The sequence below is a fragment of the Anomaloglossus baeobatrachus genome, chromosome 8 (genome assembly GCF_048569485.1).
Source record: "Anomaloglossus baeobatrachus isolate aAnoBae1 chromosome 8, aAnoBae1.hap1, whole genome shotgun sequence".
NCBI classification, from domain to species: domain Eukaryota; kingdom Metazoa; phylum Chordata; class Amphibia; order Anura; family Aromobatidae; genus Anomaloglossus; species Anomaloglossus baeobatrachus.
In genome coordinates this window covers 195,098,456-195,116,147 of record NC_134360.1, presented here as the reverse complement: position 1 = coordinate 195,116,147, position 17,692 = coordinate 195,098,456, and the positions used below count along the sequence as shown (strand labels likewise).

Below are 17,692 nucleotides of genomic sequence, written 5' to 3'. Positions count from 1 at the left end.
CTCTACACTCCTCACCTCCCCTCCCTGACCCCCCCAGGTGGGCGACTCTATTTCACTCAAGCCGTCCACTGGTGTGCCTGGTGGGTGTGGTGCAGGGTGTATCTAGGACTTGATTTGCTGTTGGAGGCAACACTGTTAACATAGGGACCGAAAACCAAGAGGGAGGTGGAATACCGCACGGAAGGGCAGTTTGTGCAGTACCCTGTGACAACCTGATAGTCCAGGGGTGTCACACCAATGTCATAGGGTATGTACCGATGGATCAGGGGCTCCTAGGCTGACCCTTATCTCAAAGGTAGGCCCAATGGTAGCCAGGTTCGAGCCCCCAGCGTGACCCTGTCTCCTGTTTGAGCCCTGATATTACTCCCCAACCCAAGGAGCAGGCCGGAAGCCCAGTAACAAATACCCTACAAATAGACACAGACAAGGGTAAACGAAAACTTATGCAAACTGCAGGAGGGACAGTATGTGAACTGTGGAGTAACGCAAAAGGAGCAAATTCACAGCTGGAGAATTCACACCATGCTGAACCGCAACTTGTAGATCACCATAGAACTGGATAACCACAGGAACCGAGGTAGCAGAAGCTATATCCGGCACTCAGCCTCAGAATCCAAAACTTTATAAAGGGGGAAGGCAGCTGAAGATAGTAATCGGCACTCTGAGTGAGCTTCCAGCAGATGATCAAAAGCCAGCAGGAATTAACTCCTGCTGTATTGGGGAGCAGTGAAGCCAGCAACAGCCGACGCTTACGACAGGTTTTGCAACTAATGGAACCCAGGCTGTTTGTCGGACTTTGCAGTGTGAATAGAATCCGATACGGCCATGACATCCAGCGATTGCAATGCCAAACACCGCACAACAGCCAAGCGCTGCGCTCTGATTTTTCGGGCAGCGCCATAAATTAATGAAGCAGCAGTTGGGCGGCAGACCTGCCTCACCATTTTATAGTAGTGATAAAAGTACTGTATTGTGAATAAATATTCCCGCTCTGCTGATCGGCGCAGGTCCCAGCAGCGTCAGACCCCCACGATCAGTCATTTCTCACCTATTAATCTTTTTTTAACAACCCCTTTATGGGGCAGTGCACATCTGTGTGGTTTTCTACTGTTTCATTGTACTTGTAGCAAACTGTTACTAAATCTGTTGATAGTAATGTTATTTTTTTATGTTGAAAGATCAGTTCATCTCGTGACGTGAGTTGACTAGTGACTGTTTTCGCCATGACACACACTTTCCCACACCAGCCATGTAACAAATAGAATCTGCCACTAACCCAGACAGACCCTGTGGACTCACCACACGCCGCTTTATAACAGCTGGAACAGCACTAACAGACGCAGCCGTTTCTGTCCAATCTAACCGTGTATCAGCTTGTATGATGAAGTGCGGAGAAATGATGTTGGACCATGTTCCAAAATATATTATATATAGTGCATACTGATTCCTGACCACATCAATCTATTTTTCTCACAGCTGGCTATTTCCCATTAACCCTTTTCCCAGTTCTTCTCTATAAACCTGCTTTTCCCTCCTCCGGTTTTGTGCAGAGTACAGTTCATGGTTCGCTGGGTTCCACATGGGAATGTTTCCTACAGCTGCAGTCTCGTAGCACCCCCTGCTGGTGATGAATATTACTTCACCCTAATATCAGAATTTTTTACTTGTGAAACCTTTCATGGCAATTTTTCTTACATAATTTAGTGACCGCATTTGAACCGCCATCTGTTTTACATCCATTTGAAATCCAAATCGTGGAAACATGAAACTGTGCTTTTTTGATGCAGAGAGTGATTAACCAGCGATGATACAGCCGTGATCCTATAAGTCACGGTCCTGTAATTTATGACACATGATGTATATACCCCGTTGCTGTGATACATAGCTTATGATGTTATATCGGATAATTGGTACTTGGGGATCTGACCTGACATGGCTGACTGTATTCTCAAAATGAGCAAGAAAATATGAGGTCATGTCACGTCTAAACAATTTGGCACCATCTTTTACTATTAAAACTGGGCTGAATGTCCCAGGATAAATTTGGAATAATCATTTTACAGAAACCTTACTGTACTACTGTCTTCCTCTATCTACCTGCCTTTTATCATGTTTTTTTTTTCATTCAGATTTTTCACTTACTATTATCATCTGTAAGAGCTTCAGTCAAGATAAATACTTTAATTCTTAAATACTCTGTGCTTCACTGAGCATTCTGATAAAATGGTAGGCTTAAAGGGAAACGGTCACCAGATGTGTCCACTATAAGCTGCGGCCACCATCAGTGAGCTCTTATACAGTGTGTCCACCCATATCCTGTCCACCGCCATTAACTTGAGAACGGTGGCAGCTATAGGCATAGAAGTGGTGTCTAGGTATAGTAAAGTAGCCATGCGCTACGCAATGAAACCACCTATAGCGCCACCTGGTGGAAAACAACTGAGTTAGCATTTTTATCTCGAAAACTGAACGAGATGGAGAAATAAAGTGAATTAAAAAATTGTAGGGCATCATCAATTCAATACAAATCGACACCTTGCATACAGAAATGCTATGATATGAAACCCATGACCTCCCCAAAACATTGAATGCTGGTCACGCATATGGCGCTCATTAACTTTGATGCTCAAAGTGGCCACCGTCAGCTGCAATGCACATCTGGACTCTGGACAGCATACTGTATCTTGCTGCACGTTGTGCAATATGGTAGGTGACATGTTGGATATGGGTGGACACACTGTATACAGCATTCTAGAATACTGTATATAAGAGCCCAGTCCGCAGTGTATAACATGAAAAGCACTTTTATAATTCTCACCTAGGGGGTGGTCCAGTCCGATGGTTGTCGGTGCTCTCCGGTCTGGCGCCTCCTCTCTCTGGTCCAGCGCCTCCTCTCTGCGGTGATCACCGTCTTCCTTCTGAGGCCCATGTGCATGACGCGTCCTACGTCATCCAGACCAGCTGGCATTGAGGTCCTGCGCAGATTCACTTTGATCTGCCCGGCTCAAGGCAAATCAAAGTATTGTAGTGCGCATACGTGGACGGTCTCTGACCTTTCCTCGCACCTGCACATTACAGTACTTTGATCTGCCCTCACAGTGCAGATTACAGATTACAGTGCGCCTGCGCAGAACCGCCATGTCAGCCTGGCCTGGAAAGGAGGAGGATGGAGATCACAGCAAAGAGTAGGTGCCGGACCAGAGAGAGGAGGTGCCAGACCGGAGTGTAGCGACAGACATCGGACAGGACCGCCCTGCAGGTGAGTATAAAAAGTGTTTTTTACACTATATACAAAGCAGCCTGGGTTCTTATATACAGTATTCTGGAATACTGTATATAAGAGCTCAGTGGTGGTGGCCACAGCTTATAGTCACCAAATCTGGTGACAGCTTTTAAAGGGAATCTATCAGCGGAGTTTCCCCTCCAACCTATTTATATGTGCATGTAGCTCTTTCAAAAAAAGTCCAGCAATATCTTTACAAGGATAGTCTGTTCCTCATTAGTGAGAATTGGCATTTGAATAGATATGCAAATTAGGCTAAAGAGCTATTTGTAGATCTGAAGCCTGTGTCACGCCAGCTCTATTCCCTGCCCAGGACCTCTTCTTGCTTGACTGGCAGCCTCTATGCTGTGCAACATCAGACAAAGATGTTGTCCGTCAAGCACCAACATTTCAGTGGTGGTAATAAGTTCTCCTTAACACTAGAACTACTGAGGTAGTCATTTTGACTACTTTGCACTATGTATTTCTATATAGGTGTCACGAGTCCAGTAGTTCTACTGTTAAAGACATATGTGCTGATAACAGAAGAGATTTCCAATATTTAAACATTTTTTTTAGTTTATTATTGATATCTTTATAAAGTTAGGATTTTTTATAATATATTCTATTAACTTATTTATCATTTTCCCGAATTCTATGCTGAAAGTGTTGTTTCTACTGCCTTGTTCATGCATTTAGAGTAGCTGATTTGAACTGCAGACCTAGTAGCAAGTGTCCATACTACTCCCTCCTGTGTGAGTTTCTCTCCCCCCCCCATGGTAGATGCTGTCTGAGTATGGAGCAGGGGAGCAGAGAGGCTCTAATAGGGATATTTCTTAGACCTGCAGTTCAAATCATCGGTTCTAAGTGCATGAACAAGGCAGATAAAACAGCATTTTCATCATAGAGTTTTATAGAAAATTAAGCAAGATTAAGGCAATGGAGTATATTACTAATATTCATAACTTTGCAAAGACTGATCATTAAGTAAAAGTAAAATGTTTTATTTCTCTTAAATAATTGTATTTTTTCATTCTGCTATTTCTTGCGGAAATGGCTTGCCAGAAAAAGTGTCCTTGTTCTCCCTTCATGTATTTTAGTCCCCAGCCATGAAACATCTATATCTGTAAAATCAGCAGGGTTCATCAGTGTTTACAGGCCCATTTCCTACAGATGTCAAGTATCTGCTGTGTGAATGGACGCAGTGTCCGCTCATGAAGTGGGTCACTATACAGGGTGTCTGATGATACATTTCTGCATTTTTTATCTAATATGAAGTGTTCCACGACATGAAGTATAAATAACCGGTCTCATAGACTCTTCTTGTTACTGTCTGTGAACTGCAGAAATGGGTTTAATGTAATTTGGGGTATTTTTGGCAGCAGTATACAGTGTCTCATGGCAGTCGGGGGGTTAATATTTTCATTACACAGATGAAGTCTATGAATCATTGCATCAAAAATAGTCCCAGGCACAGTGTATTCATTTCATGTAACAGCCAGTGCATTTGCTATATTGGCCTAAGATATGGGCTGGTAGATAAGGTCCTTCATTATTTCTTGTGTCAGTGCAGCTTGTTCCTGTGATGTGCATTCGTTTATTGCTCCTTGTGAAGCGATGACCTCAGTAAGGTCACTTGTTCTGCTCTTTTCCTGTTTAGAACAGTATTATGACAGGGTAGGAAAAGACATGGTGAATGAGCTGTTGTTTAAAGGGAACGGTCAGCTGCCCGAGCCCCATAGTCCGCCTCCATGGTTCTATTCCATGCTACTTCTGAATTCTATCTTCCTTTGGCTTTGTGTTCTCCATAAACCTTCAAAATCAAGATTTAGTCTGCGAATCTCTCAGGACTAGCCCAAATCTCTTAGGCCTAGTCAAAATTTCTCAGGAGGACTAGCATAGTGACGTCACTGTTGGCTCCTTGCAAATTGCATCCATGTGCTCAGTGTTCTGCAACCCTTGTAATGCGCAATGAAACCAACTCCTAATAGTGGATGTAGATGTTTTGGATTGCATCACAAATAGACTGCCTCACCAGCTGAGCTGACAGTTTCATTCAGCAGTAACAGCAGGTGCTGATACCTTTTTGCTTTTGAAATTCAGATTGCAGCATTTTACTAGCAAAGGGTTTAGGTAATCCAAACAATGACGTGGACAGCTAAAAGTGGCAAAATTTGTATAACAAACAGTGACAGACCTGTACTGGTCATCTTGCAATTGCCTTACCCTGCGCTGCTCTGACACTTGGTATCTCCCAATATCTCCAGCAGCACAGGCTGGAGAAAGGAGGTGGAGAGCTAAGTGCTGGATCACAGGCTACTTCATTGCTTGATGGAAATTGTAGGAACACAGCACAGTAAGCCAGGCGAGAGAAAGGTTTGATGTAAACATCAGATCTGCTGCTGGCAGACACCAAGTGATACTATCTGGATGATAAAATGTTTAGACTTCTATAATAAGAGTATGGATGTATGTAGTGGCATATAATGGCACTATTGATGAATAAAAAAATATGAGTTATAGTAGTGGATAACTTCTTTAAAGGGTAGGAAGTAGGACTAATCCAGGGGAATCAATGCCTTGATACACTTGCATAGTGTGAACGCAGAATAAAACTTGATCAACTGGAGAAGTCTGCCCAGAAGATTGCAGACAAAAACTATACCTTCAACATGGAAACAAGTACCGTAACTAAACACAGGAACTGGAGTGAAGAAACATGGCAGCAGGTGCTCTGTACTAATGAGTAAAAATGTGAAAAATTTATAACAAAAGGCAGTTTGTTCACCGATGGGCTGAAGAACAGAACGAAAACATAGGCATGAACAATGTGGGTTTATGAAAATCATTTAAAATTCAATGTCTGATTCTTATGTTTTCTTATTCCCTGATTTAAAAGAAAAACAAACTTTTTTTTTTAACCTTCACGTATGGATTTTGCACAAAACCCTTGTGAAATTACGTACAAGTGAGATGTACAAGAAAAACCTTTACTGTATTCTTGCGCCTTTTCCTTTTCTCTTCAAAATGTCTCTTGATTCCTTTTCTCTTATAGATGACCTGCAGGTCTTCTCTGTGAAGCATCCAGCAGTCGTCCCTCATAATGTTCACTTTCCTTCTACCTTTTGTATAGTTGTTCAATCTCCTTGATATCCTGATGAAATCTTTCTCCTTGCTCTTTACTAACTGCACTGAGGTTTTCAGGAAAGTCCAAGTGGGAATGTAAAAAATGTGACTTCAAAATCATCAGACAACCCAAGGCTTTGAAACATTTCAGCATGTTCTCCACGATGGACTTAGACTTTGGATCTTTTTTTGTTACCTAGAAATTTCTTCACAACTTCTTTAAAAGAACCCCACGCCCTTTTCTCAACAGCTTCAATTTTTGTTTTTAAACACGTCATCCATGAGTTTCAAAATATCCAGACCTTTAAAAAATGCCTTTCTTCAGTTTTTGCTTTGGCCAGTCCCTAAAACTTGGTACACAGGTATTTGAAAGTCTCTCCTTATTTCGATAGAGCCTTCACAAACTGCTTCATCAGGCCAAGCTTAATGTGGAGTGGTGGAAGGAGAACTTTAGTGGGATCAGCTAAACTTTCCACTTGATATTCTCGTTGGTCATCTTTTTTGGTTCCAGTGATGAATCCTACTCCCGGCTGTCCCATTCACACAAAAAGCATGGGTATTTCATGTATCCTTCTTGCTGCCCAAGTAACAAAGAGAAAATTAGCAGGTCACCATATATTGACCATCCTTGATCCTCATAGTTATGTTTCTTGAGACTAAAGTCTAAATTCTCATAGCTTTCCTTCAAGTACACAGAATGCACTACAGATACTTAAGCATACTCGCTATTGTGTAGTAGCATCTTTCAGACATTTTTTGGGATGAATCAATAAAGAGGCTCCACTCGCTCACATTGTAATCAATGTTACGTTTTTCCATCAGCCCAAGAACATCACTGCAATACACTAGAGCACCGTCTTGGGAAAAGTATGCAAGAAACTCCTTTTCTCTTCCATACAATGAAAATAGGTACCAGGAGCTAGCAGGTTCTTTTCCTTTGGTCTATAGTCTAAATGTTCTGCTGAATATTTGAAAAGATCCATGTCCATGTGTAGTATCCATGTGATCCATTTCCATGTGTACGTGGGGTTAAGGGTTAGGCCCACCCCTGCATCTGTACCCGGCACACTAATGTTCTACGGTGTGGAGGACCACGTCCCCCACGGAGAGGGGTATAGTCGGACGATCGAGGGTCCTGTCGTAGGTATCTACTTGCTGAAACTCAATGAATTCCACACTCACGGAAAAGTCAGTGTGCCCTCAGGCAGAAGGGTAGGTCTGGATGGCCTGGGCACAGTCGGGATAGCCTGTTCAGTGGCGGACACCCCCCCCCGGTGCTAGAATGAAGTGTAGTCTGGAATGAGAGGCCTGGAGATGACATAGGGTACCCAGGTGCCGGTGATACGGATTGCTGCAAAATTATATATGGAAGTGAAATTGTAAGGAACCCCTATGGGAAGAATAACGGTACCGGCTAGGAGCGGACCAAGATGTTGCTGTAGACCAAGGAAAATAAAGTTGCTTTGTTTTTGAGAAGAGACTGTTGCTGGACTTTATTTCCTATGGATATGAATGTGATGTCGCCTGAACGATTACGAAGTTCTTCTGTGTGTGGTGCGGCAACGGTGAGGCGAGGGGTTGATGACGGGCTGTACTGTGACCTGTCGTCCCCTGCTACCACGACTACGACCGCTGCCTGCCCCGTGCTCTCCACCACACATGACCAAATCACTTAAATTGAGCTGTGAAAAAAAACCTGTGGCTTGTTGGGCCTATGGACTCATTGTTTGTAAAAACACTATGTGTTGGAATTTTTTCAATATTTTTACTGTATTCAGCAATCAAAAGTATGTAAAAAAAAATCACCTGTACTTGTAAACAATTTTACCCTTACAGACCTGTGTAATTGTCTGTAGGTAACAGTGAAGTTTCTTTGGGGGGGGGGTCCTTGAAGTTTAGGGCTGCATTTCAGCAAATGTAGTTGAGAATTTTCTCCAGAATAATGGTGTCCTTCATGCTGAGAAATACAGGAAGATATTTATCCATCATGCAATACCATCAGGGAGAAGTCTGATTGGCATTAAATGTATTCTGCAGCAGGACAATGGCCCCGAATATACAGCCAATGTCATTAAAAACTATCTTCAGGATAAAGAATAAAAAAGATCATGGAAATAAGTCTTCCTAAAGAGCACTGTTCTCAATGTTATCAAGTCTGTGTGGGATTACATGAACGGTAAGAAGGATTTGCAGAAGCCTCATACACAGAAGATTAGTGGTTAGTTCGCCAAGATGTTTTGAACAATCTCCCTGCCGAGTTCCTTCAAAGCTTTGTACATGTACACACGTGGTCAAAATAGTTGGTACCCCTCGTTTAAAGGGATTTTCCGACTTATTTTACTTATTTTTTGTTATTTCACTATTGGGCTATATTGTGGCAGGTAAGTAGATAGCAACTACCTACCCGACATGCTGTGTTTTAGTATATAATTGGTATTACATATATGACTAATGCATAACCATATAATGTAGAGCATAGGAATGTTAGCAGATAGAAGTTAGAGTAAGGTAAGAATGCTAAAAATGATATAATATAAAGTAGATAGTTTGTTAGTAATAGGAAGAGTCATATGCAGGTGCAGCAGACCCAGAGATAGATACTTTGGTATCCTAGTAGACTTGGAGCACAGAGGGAGGAGCGACAGAGAGTCAGATAGTTAGACAGGCCAGGAACAGGGTAATTCTGCAGAGAGGTTCCTGATGTGTGGACGATCCCTGGTGTGGCGTCCGTCAGAGAATCGGGAGGTCTTCTCCATTGTGTCCTGAGCCTAAAGCGTGCTTTACACGCTGCAACATCGCTAGCGATTGCTAGCGATGTCGTGGGCGATAGCACCCGCCCCCTTTGTTGGTGCGATATGTGCTGATCGCTGCCGCAGTGAACAATTTCACTACGGCAGCATCACACACACATACCTGTTCTGCAACGTCGCTGGAGACACCGAACAATCCCTCCTTCAAGGGGGTTGGACGTTCGGTGTCACAGCGACGTCACAAAACGGCCGTCCAATAGAAGATGAGGGGCGGAGATGAGCGGCCGGAACACGCCGCCCACCTCCTTCCTTCCTCATTGCCGGTGGACGAAGGTAAGGAGATGTTCGTTGTTTCTGCGGGGTCACACACAGCGATGTGTGCTGCCGCAGGAACGACGAACAACCAGCGGCATCCCCCACCAACGATATTATGAAAAGGAGCGACGTGTCAACGATCAACGATTTTTGACGTTTTTGCGATTGTTGATTGTCGCTCCTTGGTGTCACACGCTGCGATGTCGCTAGTGACGCACATCCGGCGTTGTTAACGACGTGACCCCGACGATATATCGTTAGTAATGTTGCTGCGTGTAAAGCACCCTTAAGGCTCTCTTCATGTTGGGCACCCTAGACACCATCCTAGATGGTAAAGGACACGGTAAGCCGTAAAGCCAAGAAACTGGGAAAAGTACAGGTTTATACCTGGCTGCTGGAAGGTTAATTCCCAGGGCAAGGGCTAGACAGGAAAAGCACCCAAGTAGAACTGTGGGAGCAGAACCGGATTGTAAGGCCATGTCTGTCAAGAAGATTATTATATCACTGTATATTGAGTCTTCTAAACATCCCCTTAGAAGATAAAGATATTAGTGGAGCCCTTTTTTTTTGTCCATATGAATGGTTCTTTGCAAATTATTTGACTTGCAACATTATAAAAAAAATCATTCATTCATACTTATCTTCTCCATTGATCTATTTATGGGTCATAAACACAATTTGAATGACTTGTGAGCGGCAATTTCACTTCACAAAACCATCATTGTGCTTTGATGTTTCCCTAGCTCTTCTTTCAGCGTGTCCTGTGCATGTCAAGGAACAAGTTGCCCCAAACAGATCACGATTGGGAATCAAAGGAAATATCAAACATTCCATCAAAAGAAGGAAAATCACAGATCAGGCTTTCAGTTTTCCTCATGTTAAGTTCAGAATTTCATCATTTTCTTAGGTGGTGTTCACACTATAGATCAATAGTAGTGTCCTTTAAACTTGAGCAAATCTGCCCAGTTTTTAAAGTAGAAGACTCTTCAGCTCTTCAGGAAACTAGAGTTTTGGGTTTTGTTTTTGTTTTTTTTTTTTCCTGAAGAATCTTGTGTAGGTTTTTTTAGGTCGTTTCTTTGAGGGTTTTTTTGACGCTTTGTTTTCAGTCTGCATTCTTTGGATGGTCAATATGTGATGGCCTCCAAGTTCTCTCTTTGGTTCTTAGCAGCGATGAGGATACACAGGATTGGACTCAAACAATTGGCCAAGAAGAACATCTTTGCAACCTGAACTCAACAACCTAGCTGAAAGTTTAGTTGATCCCATTGAAGTTCTCCTGCCACCACTCCATATTAAGCTTGGACTGGTGAATCAGTTTGTGAAATCTCTACCTAAGGCCTCTTTCACACGTCACTGAAAAGCACAGACATTTTTCATTGACGTAATAAAGGGGCGTATGTCCTTCCGTGTGCCGTGATTATGGCAGACGTGTGATTTCCATATGCTATCCGTGATAATACACGGAGATCATACTCACCTGTCCATGCCGCTGCTCTCGATGGTGCTGAAGTCTCCTGCTTTTCTGTGTCCGGCCGCTGTGTCTCTCATTGCTGCAGCTACTTTTGGGTCGGCTGTGCAGTGTATAACTGCATATGCATGAGCATAATGAGCCGGCCAGCAGGAGAGAGCAGTGGCCGGAGAAAGCATCGCTGGAGAAGGGGAGTTAAAAAAGCTTTTTTTTTTAAATGTCCGTGATATGTTTCTGGTGCATGTTTCACGGATCATACCATAGTGTGGTCCATGGGACATCAGTGAAAACAGAAAAGAAAAAACAAACTTGTCTCCATGCGGAGCACACAGACACACATGTATGCTGCACGGAAACACGGCAGTGAGAAATCACTGATGTGTGCGCAGACCCATTGATTTTAATGGGTCTGCGTATGTCCGTGATTCTGGTACGTATAAAAACAGCAACATACGTGAAGGGGGGCCTAAAGGAGAGACTTTTAGGCACCGGTGTACCAAGTTTCATGGACTGTCCGAAGCAAAACTGAATGAAGGCATTATTATGTGTCCAGATATTTGGAAACTCATAAAGGACAACAAATACAAAGCAAAAATGAAAGCTGTTGAAAAATGAGATTGGGATTCTTTTAAAGAAGTCGTGAAAAAGGTTCTAGGTAACAACAAAGATCCAAAATTTAGGTCCATTGTGGAGAACACTCTGAAACATTACAAAGTCTTGGGTTGTCTGATGAATGTGAAGTTACATTTTTTACATTCCCATTTAGACGACTTTCCTGAAAACCTCGGTGCTGTTAGTGAAAAGCAAGGAGAAAGATTTCATCAGGATATCAAAGAGAAACAACGACAATACTGAAGTAGATGGAATGTGAACATGATGGGGAACGACTGCTGGACGCTTCACAGAGAAGATCCACAGCCAGTTATAAGAGAAAAGGAAAAGGCGGAATAATTAATTCCAATAAGGTTGCAGAATGAATGTTATATAATCTCCAGAAAATAAGCAGAAAGGGTCGCACTCCACAAGGATCTGGATAGATACAAATCTTTAATCCATGCTCAAATCAGGGATACAGGTGGTGAGGGGAGGTGAGGTTGTGCAGCGCCGGCGCTGGATCAGCTGTGCCCGGCATTTCTCACCTACTATATATATATATATATATATATAATATATATATATATATATATATATATATATATATATATATAATATGAATATTGTGTACATTTTTAGCTACAATAAAGATGTCTCTCATTCATCTCGCTTGTGTGTAATTTCACAACCGTTTTGTGCAAAATCCATGGGGCATAAGAAAATCTAGAAATCGGTCATTGTATTTGAAAAAATTTTCATAAACACAAATTTTACATACCCGTGATGTTAATACTTGTTGTCATAACCAGGAAATAAGTGTTAATAATTATATTTCATTGCAAAAAAAAAAAAAAAGACCCGTTTTGGATCGACCTTGACATTTTGGTACCAAATTTCTCTTCAAAGTTTATAGTGTTTATTCAGAGTTGCTAGTACTTGGTGACATTTTGCTGGACCCTGTACGCGGGGGTGACACCTGTCGCTTGTTTTGTTTTACAACTGCTGAGGTGCGGATGTTTTATTGGATGAACCAAAGAAACTAATCAGTGTAAAGCCCGATCTTTGGAGCCACTTTAAAGAGTTAATTGCAACATTGATTTAACTCCAATTTTTGGGTTTATTGATGGAAACGCTTCCGAATAGCCGCTCTATTTCAAATTACTCTGTAAATGCATCATCAGACTGTTGGTTGCCATGTGCCGCAGCCTGTGTTCTTCAATGCATATGGACTTAGGTTTAGACTACTGGAAAGCCTTTCTTTTGAGCAGAGGTGAGAACAGGAGGGCCACAGGCAAAATTAAAAGTGCGTGATCTCAACATATCCTAGGGCGTCATACCCTCCATTGCTAGATAAGGAGAGACCAATTAGGGCCTAATTAGGGCCAGGCTGTATCTATCTCCATCTCCCATCTAGCTATTGTCACTATAGACTCTGCACCCTACCTTTTTCTGTATTTTTGTTCCTTGGTCTTCTATCTGCCTGGAGTTTAAAACTGTGTTCACATCTGTGTTGGAGACTCCTTTTGTCACAGACTTTGTAAATTCGTCAAGAAGACCATTCCATGTTATCATGATAGAGAACCCAACAAATATGGCGGACTACACTATAAATCAATACGGTCTGCTGACGCTCCTGGTCCCATCATACAATGGATCCAGCATTGTGTCCCAGTTTCCCATATAAACACAACTCCCGCCCTGAGTGTTTGCATATTTCTATCGTACGCCACAATCTAACTACTTTCATGTGTTCAGTTTAATAGGGATTTGTCATAAATTAGTGATTTCTAGGGCTGGGAACACTATAGCCGGGACCTCTGTTGTTGGTTCATGTGTTAATCACTGCTGTTTACACAAAATTCCTGAAGACAGAAGTTTCCATGCATCATTCTGGCAGCAGACAGGCTGTTGAAGTACTGTTGTTCTAGGTTTCCCAGGCTAATGATATCCTTAGAAATGGTATTCATGAAAACAAAGTCCCATGACACTTCATTTTCAACCACATAAATTCCCCCAATGACTGTGATTATGACTTTCTCCTTTTAATCAGTAAACATTACATTCTCTCATAATAAATGGCTGCACACAAGAGAGCTGGATTGGTGAGAGAGTGGCTGATTAGCGGGCACCAGGAGGCCGGAAAAAACCTTATGTTTGCTTTATGTAGAAATAGAAATTCTGTATGTAGGATCTGGAAGGCCTATGGACCATTACTGTACTGGGCCACAATTCTGGTTTTATCAATAGACCATCACGTCAAAGAAACGCTTGCCACAGTGCCTTTTCAATGCATATAAAAAATTCTAACGTATTAAATATTTTATTCCACATATCTAAGTGCAACAGTTTACAAATAAAACTTTCACCATATTCACTGAGGGCGTGTTGCAGTAGTTTAAGGTGAACTTTAATGATATTAAATCTTCATATTTTCACCACTCTGAGATGCTGCATTGTGGATTGAGCATCCATATACCTATGCTACGTTTCTGGGGTGTTTGTTGAAGGTAAACAACCCCCGAATGTTTGTAGAAGTGTGCAGACACGCTATTTACCATGGATTGGAAGAAAGAAAAAAAAAGTAGTTATCGGCCGATCCACTGTCGAGTATCTCGGTCCATCAATAGTTGCTGGAAGGGAAAGGGTTAAAAACTGCTGTGAAGAAGAAACAGAAGTATTTGCAGGATGTGATATTTTATTTCTACATGTTTCGGAGGCACAGCTCCTTCATCAGGATAAAAAAAACCCCCACAGGTGTACCAATATATCCAGGTCCAGGCAGGGACAGGAATCATTGCATGTAAATGTGCTCCTGCTGGTAATCAGGGGAACCAAGATCCACAACAAAGAGACTATTCATTAATGCCCCCCCTCCGTCAATAAACACACATATGCTATGTATGTATGTATGTATGTATGTATGTATGTATGTATATGTGTGTGTGTGTGTGTGTGTGTGTATGTGTATATATATATAATAATATATACTAGCTGTACTACCCGGCTTCGCCCGGGTTTATAACTTGTTATCAAAATAGAATGTATTAACATTCCCGGGATAGAATGTATAAATAGAATGTATTAACGTCCGGGATAGTAACTGTCTCTCTGTTTCTCTCCCATTCTCTGTCTGTCTCCCCCTCTGTATATATCTCTCTGTCTCTCTCTCTATCTCTTTGTCTGTCTGTCTCTTTCCCTGTCTGTCTCTGTCTCTTTCTCCGTCTGTCTCAATCTCTTTCCCTGTCTATCTATCTCTTTCCCTGTCTATCTATCTCTGTCACTTTCCCTGTCTGTCTCTTTCCCTCTCTTTCCCTGTTTGTCTCTTTCCCTCTGTCTCTTTCCCTGAGTTTGTCTCTTTGTCTCTTTACCTGTCTTTGTCTGTCTCTTACCCTGTCTGTCTCTTTCCCTTTCTTTCCATGTATGTCTGTTTCCCTGTGTCTGTCTCTTTGTCTGTGTCTGTCTCTTTCCCTGTCAGTCTGTCTTTGTCTGTGTTTGTCTCTTTGTGTCTGTCTCTTACCCTGTCTATGTCTGTTTCTTACCCTGTCTGTGTCTGTCTCTTTCCCTGGCTGCATTGTGACACGCCAACATTACATATAAGGGCGTGGCTGCGCATTCTTCTGAAGTTCTGGCTGCACTGTGGCTCCCATCCCCATTCGCTTTAATGGAGGCAGGTTTTTTGTCGAATAACTGTAAAGTACAGGGTTAAAATTTCCCCTCAAAACATAGCCTATGACGCTCTCTGGGTCCAGACGTGTGAGTGTGCAAAATTTTGTGGCTGTAACTGCGACGGTGCAGATGCCAATCCCAGACATACACACACACATACACACACACACACACACACACACACACACACACACACACACACACACACACACACACATTCAGCTTTATATATATATATATATATATATATATATATATATATATATATATATTATACAAAAAATATTTATTTCACACTTTAAAATCCATGATGATCAGAAAAATAGATTAAAATGCATAGTCAGATGACGCGTTTTGGATCAAAAAGGATCCTTAGGGTACATACCCAGGATCCGGGCATGCTGCGTCCTGGACACAGTGTGTCCTTTCCTGCGGGACCGTCAGTGCTCTCCTCAGGAGACCGCAGCTGCCTATGCCCACGATCAGGGTTCAGGCCGCTCTCTGTTCTTCCTGCGGAGAACACTCGCGACTCCACAGCAATAAATTGACATGCTACGGCTCGGGAAGCCGCACCATATGTCAGTTTACGTTGCGGGGAAGCAGGAGCACAGTGGGCAAGGGTATTCTAGAAATCCCATCATCCACTGTGCTTGTACTGTACAACACAGCATTTAGGACCCATCGACACACTGCGTAAAAAACGTTGTGAGCCCTTATTGTGAGCACATAGCCAAAGGCATATCATATATGACTAAGGATCTTTTTTTATCCAAAACGTGTCATCTGTCGGTGGATTTTAAAGTCTTAATTAAATATTTTTTGTTTTATATATATTTTTAGGATTGCTAGATACTCTCTTTATGGTGACTCTATTCACCATGCAGCATCTCAGTGTGGTCAAAACATTAAGACTTAACATCACTAAAGAAGACCTTAGTTCTACCGTCTCAAACTGCAATACAACTATGATGAATATTCTGGAAGGTTGTTTTTGTTTTTTTTTTGTTTTAAACTGCTCTACTTTGATATGTGCAATGAAATAGTTAATACATCAGAATTTCTTACACACATTAATATCATTGTGATATTTGTTTCTTTGAAGTGATGGTCTAATAAAAGGACTGAAATTCTGACTATACATAGAATGCATCCCAGGTTGATAGTTGTTGCATATTTTGAAGTTTTACCAATAGCTTCTATCTTTATTGCCCATATCTATAACAAATGGGCAGATTTACTAGTGTCCTTACAGTGCCATGCACTGCACAAGAAAAATTCAGGGTTTCGCCTTATAGCTTCATCTGGAGTATCAAATGAAGCCAAAAGATGAAACCCTGGGTTATAGGAAATAATTTTGGGCTACTGTTCCTGAATCCTGCAAACTCCATTGACTGTTCCAGGCTCTGGTTAACATATTTCCATATGCAAATAGCCTCTCCAGCGAGGAAAATGACTTGAACCCTAGAGCCACCTTTTAGATATAGCAATCGTAAAAATCAATCTCGACCCATTAATGAAAGACTAAGGGGCACTTTGCACACTACGACATCGCAGGTGCGATGTCGGTGGGGTCAAATTGAAAGTGATGCACTTCCGGCGTCGCAGGCGATATCGTAGTGTGTAAAGCCTTTTTGATATGATTAACGAGCGCAAAATCGTCGTAATCGTATCATCGGTGTAGCGTCTGTCATTTCCAGAATTTGGAAATGACTGATGTTACGATGTTGTTCCTCATTCCAGGGGTATCACACATCGCTGTGTGTGAAGCCGCAGGAGCGAGGAACATCTCCTACCTGTGTCCTGCGGCTTGCGCCAGCTATGCGGAAGGAAGGAGGTGGGCGGGATGTTTACGTCCCGCTAATCTCCGCCCCTCCGCTTCTATTGGCCGCCTGCTGTGTGACGTCGCTATGACGCCGCACGACCCGCCCCCTTAATAAGGAGGCGGTTCGCCGGCCAGAGCGACGTTGCCGGGCAGGTGAGTGCATGTGAAGCTGGCGTAGCGATAATGTTCGCTACGGCAGCTATCACCATGATAGCGCAGCTGCGACGGGGGCGGGGACTATCGCGCTCGGCATCGCAAGCATCGGCTTGCGATGTTGTAGTGTGCAAAGTGCCCCTTAGGATTAGAAGCCAAGCCAGAAACTCCATTTGCAGACACATGTTCTGGGGTGTTTGCCTCTCCTCAGTGCAAAGCAGGAGATATGATTTGGCTAGGTGAGAAGCTTTTGACTGAGGCTCTAAGGGGGAACGTTTCTCTTTGTGGAGGGTGCAAAACCAGCGTAAAGATACCTATTTTCAGAATTCTGGCACATTTTAGTTAGTAAATTTCAACTATTATGCTTGTAAATTGGGCTTTACCTTTTGAAGAGTTTCCCCTCCACTACATGGCGGGTTGTGTGCTTTCTTTCTCACTACATGTTATGGTATACAGAGTCGTGTGGCTTGTTTTATGGGCTGCCTAGCACTCGGATGAGACTCGAGGATACTGTTTGTGATATACCCAGCTAATCA

At 42.5% G+C, this 17,692-nt stretch overlaps 1 protein-coding gene across 2 annotated transcripts in view; it reads left to right on the top strand.

The window, feature by feature from the left end:
* The window catches only part of BCAR3 (BCAR3 adaptor protein, NSP family member), a 143,774-nt gene that overhangs the window by 76,181 nt on the left and 49,901 nt on the right, over window positions 1-17,692 (top strand). The window lies entirely within an intron of this gene.